The sequence below is a fragment of the Rhinopithecus bieti genome, unplaced genomic scaffold (genome assembly GCF_001698545.2).
Source record: "Rhinopithecus bieti isolate Rb0 unplaced genomic scaffold, ASM169854v2 scaffold_47256, whole genome shotgun sequence".
Classification (NCBI taxonomy): domain Eukaryota; kingdom Metazoa; phylum Chordata; class Mammalia; order Primates; family Cercopithecidae; genus Rhinopithecus; species Rhinopithecus bieti.
In genome coordinates this window covers 378,631-396,854 of record NW_016819014.1, presented here as the reverse complement: position 1 = coordinate 396,854, position 18,224 = coordinate 378,631, and the positions used below count along the sequence as shown (strand labels likewise).

Here is an 18,224-nt window from a genome sequence, read left to right as displayed (position 1 = left end):
TATATATATATATATATATATATATATGCACGGCTGTAATCTGAGCTACTCAGGAGGCTGAGACAGAAGAATCGCTTGAACCCGGGAGGCGTGGGTTGCAGTGAGCAGAGTTCACGCCACTGTACTCCAGCCTGAGCGACAGAGCGAGGATCCATCTCAAAAAAAAAAAAAAAAAAAAAAAGGACAGAAAAGAAAGTTTCATTCCACTTTACTACCCCCTTGTCAGCCCCACAAACCATGGTTCTCCAAGGCACAGCCTGGGATCCACCTCTGAGGCTTCCCTGGAACCTCCTTCCTTTCAACTTCCTGGTGTCTCCATACTTTGCTCATCCCTTTCTCGAATGCTGATCGTGTCACTTTGTCATTATTTGCTGACATGTCTGTTACTCTAAGGCAGGGATTAGAAAACTTCTGTAAATGGCTAAATAGTGAATAGTTTAGGTTTTCTGGGACACATGGTCTCTGTCACACTATTCAATCTGCCATTGTAGTACAAAAGCGGTCTGACAGTATATAAACGATTGAGCATGGCTGTGTTCCAATGAAACACTGCTTACAAAAACAGGCAGTGGGCTGGTTGTGGCTTGTGGGCCGTGATTTGCCAACTGCTGCTCAAAGAGATGGCAGGGATGATGTCTCCATTATCTTCGTAGCCCCCATACCTGGTGTGGGATCTGGGTACCCGGTAGGGGCTCAGGAAGTGTTTGAATGGATGAGAGATGAATGGATGTGCTAGAGTAGGTGGTTAGGCCTGCCAAGATATGTACATTATAGACAGCGTTCCCTCCTATGTACAGGTTCCAGCAGATTTGTCAATGGCCAGTTTTATTACAGTAACATTGTGTACAGGGAAGGTTTTCACATGGAAACATGAGCCCAGATATCCAGGAAAGATCAAAAGTGGCCTCACGTTCTACTGCATCCGTGCTAACTGCCACCCTGTCTAACCAACCTCTCTCCTCCGGGTTCCCAGGTGCACAGGCCCCCAGTCCAGTGGGATCAGGCTTTTCACAAGCAAGCCCTCTGTGTTCATCCTCCCTCTGCACTGTTTCTGTGTTCCCCTCTGCCTCCCATCCCCCAGCCCCTGCAAAGAATAAGTACTCATCAGGTACCTGCCACATGCAAAGCATGGTGGGAGAATCAAAGATCCCCACTGAAGGAGCTCACAGTCTGGTACATCCCACTGGGAGTGCCCTCTCCCTACCCATATCATATTCACAACTGACTTCCTTAACCACCCCCAGCCCATCTGATTTCCCCCATCATTTCTACTTTTAAAAAATTGACAAATAAAATTATGTATATTTATAGTATACAACATAATGTGTGTTTTTAATTTGTTTTGTGTTTTGGTTTTAGGGGGTTTGGTTTTTTAGAGACAGGGTCTTGCTCTGTCACCCAGAGCTAGAGTGCAGTGACGCAGTCACGGCTCAGTGCAGTCTCAAACTTCTGAACTCAAGCGATTCTCCTGCCTCAGCCTCCCAAGTAGCTGGGACTTCAGGTGCTTGCCATCACACTTGGCTAATTATTTTATTTTTATTTTCATAGAGATAGAGTCTCACTATGTTACCCAGGCTGGTCTCAAACTCCTGGCTTCAAGCAATCCTCTTGCCTTGGCTTTCCAAAGTACTGGGATTACAGGCATAAGCCACCATGGCCGGCCTACAACATGATGCTTTGAAACATGTATACATTGTGGAATGGCTAGATCAAGCTAGTTATCATATGCATTACCTTACATATTTATTTTTCGTTTGTGTGTTGAGAACACTTAAACTCTAGTAATTTTAGAGTACACCATCTATTGCTATTAATCATAGTCCCATGTTGTGTTCTTTCCTACTTCTTCCAAGTCCTGCTCTCTGTTGGGCTCTCTTGGGTATGAGTTGATGGTGGATATTATCTTCCCAACCTCATGTAAACTCACAGAGCACAAGGACAGTAGAGTATGCTTTCGTTTATTCTAGACCATCTCTGTCCCATGGAAATATAACATAAACCACGTATGCCATTGAAAATTTTCCAGTTAGCACATTTTAAAAAGTGAAAAGAAACAGGTAAAATTAATTTTAATATCTTTAATCAATATATCCAGAGTATTATTATTTCAACATGTAATCAATAGAAAATATTATCAATGAGATATTTTGCATTCTTTCATTCATACAAGGTTTTCAGTTTCCAGTGTGTATTTTACATGCACAGCACATTTCAGGTGAGCTAGCCGCATTTCAAATGCTCAGCAGCCAGGCGTGGCTAGTTGCCCTTATACCACAGTATGTCACTCACACAGGGCACATGGTAAATGTCTTATAAGTGACTGCATTTAGTACTTCCCATGAGGTGCTTTACACTTACTTTCTAATCCTCATAGCACCTTTATGATAGAAACTGTTATGCCCATTTTCCATACGAGCAAACTGAGAGTTAAGAGCTTTCTTGCACCCAACTAGTAAGTAAGTTATAAAGCTCAGATTTGAACCCAACTCTGAGTCCAGAGCCTGTCCTTAAAATAGAATATTCGAGCCCTGGAAGATTCTTTAGAAAATTATTCAACGTGTCAGCTCCATAAATATCACTTGTGTTCCCAGCACCTAGTCATGTGTCAGCCATGTCCCAGGGGCTCAAATATAGTATTTGAATGAATTAATCTGGTCTCACATTACAGATGTGGAAATTGAGATCCAGAAAGGGAAAGAGACTTGTCTAGATCACTCAAAAGGAGGAAGTCTGCACTAGAACCCACATTGCTGGTTCCTACTCTTATTCCATATCCTTCTGTCATCCCATGAAACATAGGAGTTCAGCATCTGAAGCTTTCTTTGCTTTGGGGGGAACATTTTAGCAGGCACCCTCTTCCCTCTGTCCACAACCTCAGAACTTGCCATACATCGTCCTTTTTCATTCCCTTCCTCTCCTTTCTCTAGCTACCCAGCAGCCTAAAGGGTGGCAGAGCAACTGAGCCTGGCTACGTGAGGTTCCAAGCGAAGCCTGCACAAACAAGCAAAGCTCATTGCACATGGACACCACCCCCAGCTTCTGTCTCAGGGTCATGCTCTGTCGTGACAACTTGAGCCATTTCCCTGGCAGGAGGGCAGCACGAATCTCCAAGAGGGTCACGCTAACCTGCAGCCAGTGTCTGCCTGCCATGCCTGGATGCCTGGCATTGGAGCCTGGTTACTGAGGCACCCTTGGGCTTCCTCAGCGCCCAGCCAGTCAGCAGCCTTCCAGGGAACTCCCAGCAGTCTCCTCCAGACAGGGTCACAAGAAATGTCATAGATTGTAGAAGCTTAGAACTGAAAGGGAATTTAAAGATCATTCATCCCAGCACTTTTCAAACTGTAATGTCTCATAAATCTGCGGATCCTGTTAAGCTACAGACTCCTGATTCACTGGGCCTGGGATGGGGCCTGAGGATTTGCATTTCTAATGAGCCCCCAGGTGATGCCAGTGCTGCTGCTAGACCTGGGACCACACTTTGAAAAGCAAGGATCTAAAAACTCAAGAAATACAGAGGACTTGTTTGTAAAGGGCCTGGTCCACTGAACTGGGGGCCTGTGCACCTGGGAACCAAGAGGAGAGAGATAGCTAGACAGGGTAGCAGCATAGCATTGATGTAGTAGAAGGCGAGGCCATCTTTGATTCTTCCTGGATATCCAGGCTCATGTTTCCATGTGAAAACCTTCCCTGTACACAATGTTACATTCTTGTCAGCCTTTTGTTAGAGGTGAGAAAACTTAAGTGTGGGGGAGATTAATTAAATTCAGAGTACAAGTCTCCTAAGTAATAACTATGGTACTAACTGTATTTACTGTCTGTAGAAAGTTTTGGCACTCATCAGAGAATACTTTAATATCTTCTTCTTCCAACTAGACTGTTGGAAGCAAGGCTGTATCTTACTCTCCTGTGTATCTCCCTTTGGTCCCACTCAAGAGGCCACATGAGCTGTGGAAAACACATTACCTGGGACAGGGTCACCTGAGAAGGTCTTTGTATCAGATGTTCCTGGGATCAGAGGCACAGTGGAATGAGCCCCAAGTTGAAACCAGAAAGACCTCAGTAGGTAGTAGACCTGAAGTGCAAGGTGAGGCTGGAAGTGGAAACAGAGTACAGGAGTTGGCAAGCTGTCCACAGGGTTGGGTGGAGTTGTTCTGAACTCAGTCCATGGATTGAGAGGGAAGGCTGCTGGCTCACCGGCAGTGGGGCCATTTTTCAAGCAAGGAGCCAGGCCCAACACCAGGTTCCTCCCAAGGCTCTAGGATTTGTTGAATAAATGCACAAAGAAAGGCCAAAAAAGACATAGCAGTGATAATTAAACATTTTTAAAGACTCCACGTGCTCGGCAACGATTACACACTTTCTGGCACACTTCAAAAGTGGCAATAGCCAGGTACAGTGGCTCGTGCCTGGGGTCCCAACAACATGGGAGGCTGAGGCAGGAGGATCGCTTGAGGCCAGGAGTGTGAGGCTCCATGAGCTATGATCCTGCCCCTGCACTCCAGCGTGGGTGACAGAGTGAGACCCTGACTCAAATAAATTAAAAAGTAGCAATGACAGGCTTTTCTTTTTTCTTCCTTTCTGTCTTTTTTTTTGAGACAGGATCTTGCTGTGTTGCCCAGGCTGGAGTACAGTAGTGTAATCATGACTCACTGCAGCCTCAACTGCTGGGCTGAAGCGGGAGCCTGGCTGATTTTTTAAATTTTTTGTGGAGACGAGATTTCACTGTTTTGCCCAGGTTGGTCTTGAACTCCTGGCCTCAAGCGATCTTCCCACCTTGCCCTCCTAAAGTGCTGGGATTATAGGTGTGAGCCACGATGCCTGGCCAGGTTTTTCTATTTGAGTTAAAAGTCAACTTTTCTTTTCTTTTCTTTTCTTTTTGAGATAGAGTCTCACCCTGTTGCCCAGGCTGGAGTGCAATGGCGCAATCTCAGCTCACTGCAACCTCTGACTCCTGGATTCAAGCGATTCTCCTGCCTCAGCCTCCCGAGAATCTGGGATTGGAGGTGCACGCCACCACACCCAGCTAATTTTTTTTTTTTTTTTGTATCTTTAGTAGAGATGGGGTTTCACTATGTTGGCCAGGCTGGTCTTGAACTCCTGACCTTGTGATCCACCCACCTCGGCCTCCCAAAGTGCTGGGATTACAGGCATAAGCCACCGCACCCAGCCAAAAGTCAGTTTTTCTTTAGAACAAGCTTGTCCAACCCATGGCCCACGGGTCTCACGCAGCCCAGGACAGCTTTGAATGTGGCCCAACACAAATTCATATAAACTTTCTTAAAACATTATGAGACTTTGTTGTGATTTTTTTCTTAAGCTCATCAGCTACCTTTAGCATTAGTGTATTTTATGTGTGGCCTATGGAAGCCAAAAGATTGGACACCCCTGCTTTAGATGTTAGTAAGTTGGGTTCTGTTCAGAGCAGACACAAAGCGAAGCTCAAGCCCGTAGACACGGACTGCCAAACAATGTGGCCCAGTAGGTGCTGGAGGTCAAAGATCATCCAGGTGTATCTGCCTGCTGTGGTGCTTATTTTTCCAAAGGTAGAAAAAGAATATGATGAAAAGACAAGCCACAGTCTGGGAGAAAATATTTGCAAAACACACATCTGATAAAGGAATTATGTCCAAAATATATAAGGAATTCTTAAAACTCAACATAAGACCAACAGTCCAATTAAAAAGTGAGCAAAAAATCTGAACAGACACTTCACCAAGGAAAATATATAGATGTCAAATAAGCATATGAAAAGACCTTCAGCATCATATCAACAAGGAAATGCAAATTAAAACAACAATGGGATACTATTACACCCCTGTTAGAATGGTTAAAATCCAGAACACCGACAACACCAGATGCTGGTGAGGATGTGGAGCAACAGGAACTCTCATTCACTGCTGGTGGGAATGCAAAATGGAACAGCCTCTTTGGAAGACACACTTTCGCAGTTCCTTTGTTTTTTCTTTTTTTAGATGGAGTTTTGGTCTTCTTGCCCAGGCTGGAGTGCAATGGCACGGTCTCAGCTCACTGCAACCTCCGCCTCCTGGGTTCAAGCGATTCTCCTGTTTCAGCCTCCTGAGTAGCTGGGATTACAGGTGTGCATCACAACGCCCAGCTAATTTTTGTATTGTTAGTAGAGACGAGATTTCAGCATGTTGGTCAGGCTGGTCTTGAACTCCTGACCTCAGGTGATCCACCTCGGCCTCCCAAAGTGCTGGGATTATAGGCATGAGCCACCGCGCCCGGCCCAGCCATGTACTCTTGTATCTGTTAACCTGTTAGCCAACCTTTGGCTACCCTCCTGCTTATCTTTCCCCCACTCTAGTAAACACTATTCTAAGCCAATAGATCTTAAATGTTCTTACCACAATAAAGTGATTCTCCTGCCTCAGCCTTAGCCTCCCAAGTAGCTGGGATTATAGGCGCCTGCCACCATGCCCAGCTAATTTTTGTATTTTTAGTAGAGATGGGGTTTCCCCATGTTGGGCAGGCTGGTGTCCAACTCCTGACCTCAGGTGATCCACCCACCTCAGCCTCCCAAAGTGTTGGGATTACAGGCATGCGCCACCGTGCCCGGCCAACACTTGGCAGTTTCTTACAAATCTGAACATACTCTTACTATATGACCTAGTAATTACACTTCTTGGTATTTACCCAAATGAGTTGAAATTGATGACTGCACAAAATCCTGCACATGATGTTTATAGCAGCTTTATTCATAATTGCCAAAAACTGGAAGTTACCAACATGTTCTTCCATAGATGAATGGGTAAGCAAACTGTAATACATCCATACAATGCGATATTGATCAGGAACAAAAAGACATAAGCCATCAAGCCATGAAGCGATATAGAGAAACCTAAAATGCCTATTTTTCATTTTAAGTGAAAGAAGCCAATCTTAGAAGGCTACATACTGTATGATTCCACCTATCTGACCTTCTGAAAAAGGCAAAGCTACAGAGACAGAAAAAAGGTCAGTGATTGCCAGGTATTCAGGAGGAGGGAGGGAGGAATGAATAGGTGGACCAGGGGATATTTAGGACTATACCTCTACTGTTCTGTATGATACTCTGATGGTGAACACATGACATTATGGATCTGTCAAAACTCATAGAAGTAAACAACACAGAGTGACCCCTAATATAAACTATGGACTTTAATTAATATAATGTATCAATATTGGTTCATCAGTTTTAACAAACAAATGCAACATGTTAAAAATAGGGGAAACTAGAGGGTGGGGAAGAGTATCTACGGTAATGCTTTGTACTTTCTGCTCAAGTTTTCTATGAACCTAAAATTTCCATAAAAAATAAAGTCTATTAATTTTTGTAATGTGCTACCAAATTCCAAGAGAAGATCAGTTGCTAGACGATTGCTCAGCCACATTTTTCCTTAGGCACAAAGATGACCTTGCACATCTGCTGCAGATGGCACCTCCACCCAGCTGTCCCCAGCACAGCATTGACTTGTCGAGAGCTATCCTTTGAGTCTGATGGATTATTGAGACTTTTTGAATGCAGGAAGCACACTCATGGGGCCATCTGAGGGCCTTGCATTATTTCTCTGCCTTTGAAAAGCCACTAAACTAAATTTGGCAGATAAAAATGTGCCTGAGAGATTTCTTTCTTAATTTCTGATTATGAGCCCTGACCTTAAGGAGCTTACGGTCTAGAGTAGATGGTATGTGAACGTAAACCACTATTACACAAGGTAAACTATGATTCATAGTCTGGGAGAAGTACAGTTGAAGTGGGCGGGAGAGAGAGAGGAAATCCAGCCCCTCCCCACTGGCCTCAAGTGGAAGCAGTGACACCAGGTCTGAAAGTTTGGATTGGAGGACCAGGTAGGAGTGGGACTCCTACCCACTCCTATGAAATATGTTCCGGGCTAGGCGTGGTGGCTAACGCTTGTAATCCCAGCACTTTGGGAGCCCAAGGCAGACGGATCACGACGTCAAGAGATCGAGACCAGCCTGGTCAACATGATAAAACCCATCTCTACTAAAAATACAAAAATTAGCTGGGTGTGGTGGCAGGCGCCTATAGTCCCAGCTACTTGGGAGGCTGGGGCAGGAGCATTGCTTGAACCTGGTAGGCGGAGATTGCAGTGAGCCGAGATCACACCACTGCACTCCAGCCTGGTGATAGAGCAAGACTCTGTCTCAAAAAAAAAGAAAGAAAGAAATACGTTCCAAGCAGAGAGAATTCCATAAGCAGAGGCAGAGAGGTGAAAAACTGTGTGTGCACATGTACTGGGAACAGATAGGTGACTGGAGCACAGTGTAGGAAGAAGGATAAGGAATGGCTTAAAAGGCTGGGGCCAAATAGTGGAAGGCTCTGAATTCCTGACCAAGGAATTGAGACGGTGTTCAGCAGGCAGTGGGAACCTCTGTGGGTTTGAGTCAGGGAATGAGCAGATCACACTGCACTTCGGAAGAGTCACCAGGTGGCAGCGTATAGGATGTGCCTGTAGCAAGATGCCCAGCAGTAAGAACACCCATCAAGAGGCTACTTCAAGGCAGTTACAAGAACCCAGACAGTTGGAAGCTGTCTCTTCTGCCTCTGCACTCCCATGGCCTTTTGTCAGTACTTCTCTTAGATACTTACCAATTTTTACCGTATCTACATTTTTAATTAAAAATAGTTGTAGTTCATTATAAAGGAAAATCAGACAGTGTAGAAAGATATAAATAGTTGTAATCTCACCATCCATTAAATAACTACTGTTGACACTCAGGGTCTGTCGGTCCTTTCAGGTATCTTTTTATAGGCCAGGCACAGTGGCTCATGCCTATAATCCCAGCACTTTGGGAGGCCAAGGTGAGTGGATGGCCTGAACTCAGGAGTTTGAGACCAGCCTGGGAAACACGGCAAAACCTCATCTCTACAAAAAGTACAAAAATTTGCTGGGTATTGTGGTACATGCCTGAGGTTCCACCTACTCGGGAGGCTGAGGCAGGAGGATCACTTTAGCCAGGAGGTGGAGGCTGCAGTGAGCCAAGATTACACACTGCACTTCAGCCTGGGTGATAGAGTGAGACCCTGTCTCAAAAACGAAAACAAAAAACTCAGATATCTTTCTATATACATCACACTATATTGTTTTGTTTTGCTTTTATAAAAGATAACATACTTTTAGAACCTACTTTTTCAAATAACTGTATAGTGGACATCTTTCCTTGCCAATATATCTAGATTTTTTATAGTGGTTTTTTCCTTTGTTTTTTAAATGGTGGTAAAATGCACATGAAATTTACTGTTATGACATTTAGCACATCCACAGTGTTGTGCAATCATTACTACTATTTAGTTCCACAACATTTTCATCACCCCACAAGGAAACCCCATTAAAGTCACTCTCTCCCACCAGTCCCTGTCAACCACTAATCTACTTTTTTATCCATTCTATTTCTTATAAATGGAATCACACAATATGTGGCCTTTTGTATCTGGTTTTCACTTACCATAATGTGTTCAAGGTTCATCATGTTTAGATTTTTTAATAGAACTATCCCTTGTTGGCCAGGCACAGTGGCTCACACCAATAATCCCAGCACTTTGGGAAACTAAGGCAGGAAGATTGCTTGAGCCCAGGAGTTTGAGACCAGCCTGGGCAACACAGTGAGACCCCATCTCTATTTTTCTAAAAAAGAAATAGCCCTTGTCTTTTTAACATAAAGCACGCTCATAAACAGAAACTACTGAGAGCTCCCCTCAAGAACGCCACTTCCCTAATTTTAGCTGCTGTTAATTACCTAGGATCTAGCCATCCAGACAGTTTAGATGGTTGGGAATTGACAGGGAACCGTCAAGTTGCTGCTTTCTTCCAACATATTCTGTCTCCTTCCCTTTCCCATCACCTGATGTGAACTTGGGAAGATGTCTTAGCTTTTCTAGTCACTTTCAGGACTTAGGTTCATTTTCAGATGTTAAAACATCCCATCTAAATCAAAACTTTGGCCTCTCATCCCACTGGCAGACCAGCTCTTCTCCTCTGGCCCCACGCTGTCTGCTCTCTGGCTCCCGAAAGGTGCTTTTGTAAGTTCCCTAGAAACCCAGCACCTGCGTCCTGCCCACTCCCAATGCCCCTGGGGAGGGGGTTGCATGCCCCATTCCACTGGACATTCTGCCTAACTTCTTGGGGCTGCTTTCATTTCTCACTTTTGGCACCGTGTCCCTGGGACTCCCCTGGCCCAGGAGGCCACCTTCTTGGGTGGGGGCCTGTCAATATGCCCAGTTATTCACTTGGCCTGTAGGAAGGCCTTAACTAGACAGGGCATTTTTCATATTTGTGGCCATCCTGCATCATTCGAATATCCCTTCTATATTTGGGGAAATTCCCACATTTAGTCTATCTACCTGTGTGCAGCCAGGATGCAGCTATGTGACCTCTGCCAACCAGATGAAGCTGTGTGCCCTCGGATTTGTAGAGAGATGTTGGTGTGAGGCAGTGACAACAGTGATGTTTTTACTGGAGCAGTGCTCAGCAGATGCTTGGTGTTCCCGACTTTCCATGCCTGGCTTTCTTGCTCCCCTGCCCTGCCCTCCGCATTCAGCGTTCTTTACAAATTTATTCTCTGTTTAAATTAATGCGTTTAGTTTTCACTAAGAACTAACACCACATCCTTGCTTAGCCTCGCGGTTACAGGCAGCTTGCACCCAGTGCAGCCCTCTCTCCTCGCCCTGCCATCACCTACTGTGCCAGCCAGCCTGGAAGTCTGGCATGGGTTCTTCTGCTTACGCACGTCCCCCAGCTCCAGGAGACACACACGAAGCTTGTCTAAGATCCTGCTCCTTATTCCTCCGCAGTCTTGTAGTGTGCTGGGCTGATGAGGCTCCGTAGCTTACCCAGAGGCAGATGCCAGACTCCCATACTGCACGCAGCCTCACCTAGCTTGAGGGAAAAGGTTTGCACCCCTCCCTCATCCTCAGGGAATGGAAATGCTCTCAGTCTTTACTCCTACGAATCTCCTTCAGAGACACCGTCCTGCCCCTCCCCTTCTTTTCTTCCCTCCTCTCCCCTCCCTCTCCTCACTAGTCAATCTCTAACGTTCTCTCCTGCCCCCATCCGGAGTGGGGGTTGCTGGACCACCTTGACCATCATCAGTGTGTTCCAAATAGAGATGGTCTGGCATCTCTCTTTAACAAGTGTGAGCTCTTATCACCTTTGTCCTTATCTTTAGGACATCTGCAAAACTCTAGGACAACAGGAAAAGTCTCATTCCACATCCTGTCTCACACATATTTTCTGTACATAGGGATTGTCAAACATATGTCATCTTGTAACCTGCTTGTTTATTTCCTGTTACATTACAGACAACTTTTCATGTTAATGAGAATGGCACATCCTCATCCATTTTTAAAAACCAGCCATTTTGTTTGAAGTATAATTTACAAACAGTAAAGCACATCCTTGTTCAATGCACATTTGGAACCATCACCACAATCATGATATAGAATATTTCCATTATTCCAGAAAGCTCCCTCATGTCTCTTTGCAGTCAGTCTCTCTCATCCCCCAACTCCAGGCAGCCATTTCACCTCATCCTTTTCAATAATTGTACAATAATTCCATAATGTAGAAGTTCCTTAATTTATTTAACTTGTCTCCTATTGATAGACATTTAGATGGCTTCCAGTTTGTGATCTTATTGATTCCTGAATTCAATATTTGTGGAATACCTAATATGTGTTGGGTGTGGTGCTATTAGAGCAGTGATCCAACAACCTTCTGTATGTGCCTATATGTATTCTTTAGCTTATTTCCTTAAAATGTCCCCTAGAAGTGGAATTGCTGGACCAAAGAGCATGCGTGTTAAAATAATGTTGATAAATATTGTCAAATTGCCCTCAATCAAAATTGCAACAGTTTACACTCCTATCAACAGTGAATGCGAATGACCGCTTTTCTCACATCACCAGCACTAGGTATTATAAATCTCTGCAGTCCATTAACAGAAGAATGGCTTGAACTTATGTGTCTTTGATTACTGGTAAGGTGGACCCTCTTAGCGTCTGTAACTTTCATTTGGTTTGTGGAAATCACGGCCCCAGGAGCCAGTTTCCCTCATTTTCACCCCTCACAGTGAAGCCATGGCCAGGCTCTTTCCTGGGGTCTGTGTCCACTGAGCTGGGAGAACATCTGGTCCTATAGGAAGCTGGAGAGAGGTCACCCTTTGGTTGTCAACAGCTCCCTACTTCCACTTGAACAGTCACTTTAGAGAAAGCCCCCCAGTCAGAATGGCTGTTAAAAAAAAAGTCAAAAAATAACAGATGCTGGTGAGGTTATAGAGAAAAGGAAACACTTATACACTGTTGGTGGGAGTATAAATTAGTTCAGCCACTGTGGAAAGCAGTGTAGCAATTCCCCAGAAAGCTAAAAGCAGAACTACGATGCAACCTAGCAATCTCATTACTGGGTGTATGCCCAAAGGAATATAAATCATTCTACCATAAAGACACATGCACGTGAATGTTCATTGCAGCACTATTCACAATAGCAAAGACATGGAATCAATGTAAATGGCTATCAATGGCAGGTTAGATAAAGGAAATGTGATACATCTATACCATGGAATACTATGCAGCCATAAAACAAGAATGAGATCATGTCCTTTGTAGGATTATGGATGGAGCTGGGAGCTATTATCCTTAGCAAAGTAATCCAGAAACCAAATACTGCATATTCTTACTTATAAGTGGGAGCTAAATGATGAGAACACATGGACACAGAGAGGGGAACAACAGACTGGGGCCTACCAGAGGGTACAGAGTGGGAGGAGGGAGAGGATCAGGAAAAATAACTATTGGATATTAGCTTTAGGGTCTGTGTGATGAACTAATCTGTACAACAAAGCCCCGTAACACTAGTTTACCTATATAACAAACCTGCACATGTACCCGTGAACCTAAAATAAAAGGGTTTTTAATTTTAAAAAATTAAAAATAAAATTTTAAAAAGAATGATGTTCATCCTGGTCTCGCTTATGATTGGACCACTTAGAAAGTGGGTCAGAGGGGCCGGGTGCGGTGGCTCACACCTGTCATCCCAACACTTTGGGAGGCCAAGGCGGGTGGATCACTTGTGGTCAGGAGTTCGAGACCAGCCTTACCAACATGGAGAAACCCCATCTCTACTAAACATACAAAATTAGCCAGACGTGGTGGTACATGCCTGTAATTCCAGCTACTTGGGAGGCTGAGGCAGGAGAATCGCTTGAATGCAGGAGGCAGAGGTTGCGGTGAGCCAAGATCGCACCATTGCACTCCAGCCTGGGCAAAAAGAGCAAAACTCCATCTCAAAACAAAAGGAAAAAAAAAAAAAAGATAAAGTGAGTCAGAGAAACAGATTGCAGGGCAACTGGGGCCATGACCAGTGCTTCTTGGTCTGGCTCAGCCCTGTAGACTTGGGATGCTGCTCGTTGTGGGGAAATGTGAATGGCCACAGTGTGCCACGTGCTCTCCCTTAATCCCCAGGAGACTTCCCTCCCCCTCCGAATTTGGAGGTCTCCATGGGATCGCTCTTTGTGGATCCTTAGGTTGGTCCTCTCTTAATGGATGCCGTGGTCTTCATCACCCCATTCTCTACTTTCACACCTGAACTCCCTCTCCCATCCCTTTGCTTCTTCTTGGTCATTCTGGCCCATGACCGGAAGGGAGAGTTTGTAAGGTGGCTCTAGACTCCCTAATGTCCTGATGTTCTTTTTTTTTTTTTTTTTTTTTTTTGAGACCAAGTCTTACTCTGCCATCCAGGCTGGAGTACGGTGATGCAATCTCGGCTCACTGCAAGCTCCGCCTCTGTGTTAACCAGGTTGGTCTCGATCTCCTGACCTCGTGATCCGCCCGCCTCGGCCTCCCCAAGTGCTGGGATTACAGGTGTGAGCCACTGTGCCTGGCCCTGATATTCAGTTTTTATTCATTTGTATCTTAGTTTTAAATGTTCTGTGTTGATTATCGCACCATAGCCACTTTATTTGGTGCTAAGGACTCATAGTCTTCCATGTTTCCCATGGAAACATGGGAAAACATGGGTTTTTTGTTTGTTTGTTTGTTTCTAAGATGGAGTTTCGCTCTTGTTGCCCAGGCAACAAGTGGTGTGATCTCACTGCAACCTCCACCTCCTGGGTAGAAGCGATTCTCCTGCCTCAGCCCTCCGAATAGCTGGGATTACAGGCATGCACCACCACGCCTAGCTAATTTTGTATTTTTAGTGGAGACGGGGTTTCTTCATGTTGATCAGGCTGGTCTAGAACTGCCAACTTCAGGTGATCTGCAGGTGATCCATCTGCCTTGGCCTCCCAAAGTGCTGGGATTACAGGTGTGAGCCACTGCGTGCGGCCGGATCCATCAGGGTCTCACACTTGATGCATAAATTTGACAGTGTGTATGTTTTTTTTCCATTGACAAGCTGTTATTAAATCGACTTTGTACCTTATACTGATGGCTTCTCAGAGACAAGGTCATCATGTGCCATACCACCTTGTTGTATAACAGGATCAACTGAAACACTATGGCAGTGCCTGAGGTGGTCAGTCATTTTGTCTTTATTTACACATGGCAAAACTGGGCTCTGACCAAGAGATTTGCCCAGTTTTACAGCTGCCAAGTCTGGGACCATCTCCACACCCACCTCCCACATAGTCTGGGTTGCTTATTAAGCGAGCCCAAGTGGGTATTTTGATCAGTTTGGATCTTAGAGTGGTTTTATTATGTTTCCTGACCCTGAACACAAGCCCTGATGAGAATATATCTGCAGTTTGTTTTGAATTGAGGGGAGAGAAGAAAGGGCCACTGAAGCTCTAGGAACAGACTCAGGTCTAGGAACTTCTGGAGATGGAGAAGGCTTTTGTGAGAGGAGACAAGCTGGGAATGGCAGTGGGTCCACAGGAGGGTCAGCAGAAGGAGAGGAGACTGGAACGAACTGAGGCCTGGAGGTGTTGGTAAAAAGAGAACTTGGTTGTGGTTCTTGAAGGAGGCACATGAAAGTAGAGGCGATTTCAGGTGGGACAGTTACTTAGGCCAGTGATTCTCAGGTGGAAATGCAGGTTCCTGATCTCCTTGCTCAGAATCTCTAGGATGGCTCAGGAATCTGTATCTTATACATGCTCTCCAAGTGGTTCTCAGGCCTGCTGCAGCTGGAGCCACTGGTAGACACCATTGGCCTCAAGGCCGGAAAGCTAATGCTTTTTTTATGACCCTTGCCACTGAAGGGATACATGGTTCAAAGTAAGGCCAGGTCACTGAACCCCTGGGAAGATTCACAGCCTTTTTTGATTGTGTGGCCCACATTGACCTCCTCCTGGCTTAATCTTGTCCCATCAGAGCCACTCAGCTGGCCTTCAGCCACTCAGCTGGCCTTCAGCACATATCATCTTCAGTCATTATTTACATCATACTGCCTTGGGCCCTCCATTCTAATGAGATTGAAAACTTGAGGCCGGGTTTGGCTCGTGCCTGTAATCCCAGCACTTTTGGAGGCCAAGGCAGGTGGATCACTTGCAGTCAGGAGTTTGAGACCAGCCTGTCCAACATGGTGAAACCCCGTCTCTACTAAAAATACAAAAATTAGCTGGGCCTGATGGGCACCTGTAGTTCCAGCGACTCAGGAGGCGGAGGCAGGAGAATCTCTTGAACCTGGGAGGCAGCGATTGCAGTGAGCTAAGATTGCACCACTGTACTCCAGCCTGGGTGTCAGAACGAGTCTCTGTCTCAGGAAAAAAAAGAAAGGAAGGAAGAAAACTTGACGGCAAGGGTTGCCTTAGACTGCTTTGCATCTTAGTGCCCAGCCCTGAGCTCTGCACTTTCTAGGATCTCCGTAAATGCCCATTACCTAAGGAGTCCTAACCAATAGCATAGCCATCAGTGATGTAGAGACCTTGGTTTGCTTTCCCTCCAGTTTCTACCCTTTTGGAAGAAATGATGTTGGTTAGAAGAAAGGAAGATCCTCCCAGCATCCCAGGAGATGTATGTAGAGTGTCATCACGTAGCAGCATCATGCAGGGGGACAGCTCCGTGTGGGCAGCCTTCCATGAAGACATGGGTTCTTCAGAGAGAGGTATTAGTGAGTGGCACTTCCTCAACTCCTAGCTTAAAGCAGGCCCTACCTGGTGCCAAGGGGCATTGTGCCACTGGTATTCAAATGAAGCACTGCCAACACTTTAACTCTCGTCATCATGCAGAGACCTGTGATCTATGAGGGGAGACTGACTTCCCTGGGAATGAGGACAGGAAAGTACTACACCGGAGGGGCAAATCCAGGAAATCCTGGTGCCACTTTGCCAGAGTTTCTAGTACTATGTGGGGCACTAACCTATATATTGATATACTAGTCATTAAAAGCGAATGACTCTTCCTAAAATTCTTCTCCTTTCATAATGATTTTTATCTACTTGGTCGGGAATGCTGTCAGATTTAAGCCTGCCATATTTGTACCCACTCTACTTGCCAGCTTGTAAGTCCTGGAGTGTTGGGAGGGGGAGGGCACGCAAGGAAACCCAAAGTTTAATCTCAAGGTTATGCTATTGGTTTAGTTTAGAGGGTTAGGGTTTATGGCAAAAAAAAAAAAAAAAAAAAAAAAAAAGGAAAATAGGGTACTCAGGGGGACTAGCTGTTGCTGAAACAATTCATAGAAATATTGTGATGGGGGCCAGGCACGGTGGCTCAGGCCTGTAATCCCAGCACTTTGGGAGGCTGAGACAGGCGGATCACTTGAGATCAGGAGTTGGAGACCAGCCTGGCCAACATGATAAAGCCCTATCTCTACTAAAAATACAAAAACTCGCCAAGTGTGGTGGCGAGCCCCTGTAGTCCCAGCTACTCAGGAGGCTGAGGCAGGAGAATTGCTTGAACCCCGGAGGTAGAGGCTGCAGTGAGCTGTTATCGTGCCACTGCACGCCAGCCTGAGCAATACAGCAAGACTTGGTCTCAAAAAATTAAAAAATTAATTAATTAAAAAAGAAAAAAAAGAAATATTGTAATGGGGATAGTTCCCAAGCTGGCTACATATTTTCTTTTGCGTAAGGATATCTGTTACTCTTTTTGCTTTCACCATTGTCCTCCATTTTCAGATTTTACTATAGTGCTCTGTGGGGAAGAGGGTATAATTAAGCAAGTATTTGGACTTAAATAGTCCACAGCCACCCTTCAGAGCTTGTGATTAAGATTCTCCCCTCAGAAGGGAACTTTACTACTTTGCTGTGAAGTGTGAATTGTTAAAGCCCTTTAAAGAAAGCAATTTCATTTTAACTATTAAAATTTAAAATACATTCTCTTTAGCCCAGTAATGTCACTACTGGGAATCTATTCCATGCAAATGAAAATACCAGTATATAATGAAATGTGTACAAGAATGTTTCTAATAGCATTTTTCACGGTGGCCAAAAAAAAAAATCTAAAAGAAACTGTATCAATAGGGCAATTTTAACTAAATTATGGATCATTCGCACCATGGAATATATTATATAGCCACTAATTAAAGAATGAATTAGAGTTTTACTACCTCACTTGGGAGAGGGGGATTTCTACAAGATATTGTCGAATGGAAAAAGCAAAAGCAGAAAATTGTGAATAATATATATTAAAAATATATAATGAACTATTTTTGTACATAATTATATAAGCACAAAGAAAAGTAAGGAAAGATAGGCCGGGTGCGGTGGCTCGTGCCTGTAATCCCAGCACTATAGGAGGCTGAGACGGGTGGATCACTTGAGGTCAGGAGTTGGAGACCAGCCTGGGCAACATGGCGAAACCTCATCTCTACTAAAAATACAAAAATTAGCTGGGCGTGGTGGTGTGCCCCTGTTGTCCCAGCTACTCAGGAGGCTGAGGCAGGAGAATTGTTGGAACCTGAGAGGCGAAGGCTGCAGTGAGCCAAGATCATGCCACTGCACTCCAGCCTGGGTGACAGAGCAAGACTGTCTCAAAGAAAGAAAAATAAGCGGCCGGGCGCGGTGGCTCAAGCCTGTAATCCCAGCACTTTGGGAGGCCGAGACGGACGGATCATGAGGTCAGGAGATCGAGACCATCTCTGGCTAATACAGTAAAACCCCTTCTCTACTAAAAAATACAAAAAACTAGCCGGGCGTGGTGGCAGGCGCCTGTAGTCCCAGCTACTCAGGAGGCTGGGGCAGGAGAATGGCGTGAACCCGGGAGGCGGAGCTTGCAGTGAGCTGAGATCCGGCCACTGCACTCCAGCCTGGGTGACAGAGCAAGACTCCGT

General features: G+C 45.1%; 1 protein-coding gene across 5 annotated transcripts in view; it reads left to right on the top strand.

The window, feature by feature from the left end:
- Positions 1 to 18,224, top strand: part of TMEM266 (transmembrane protein 266) — a 152,813-nt gene that overhangs the window by 48,477 nt on the left and 86,112 nt on the right. The window contains exon 1 of one of the 5 annotated variants that reach the window (XM_017858026.1): positions 6,954 to 6,975. The exons of the other annotated variants lie outside the window; for them this stretch is intronic. The gene's annotated coding sequence lies outside the window, so the exon portion shown is untranslated. Of the gene's footprint in view, positions 1 to 6,953; positions 6,976 to 18,224 lie in introns of those variants that run through there. 5 annotated transcript variants of the gene reach the window in all.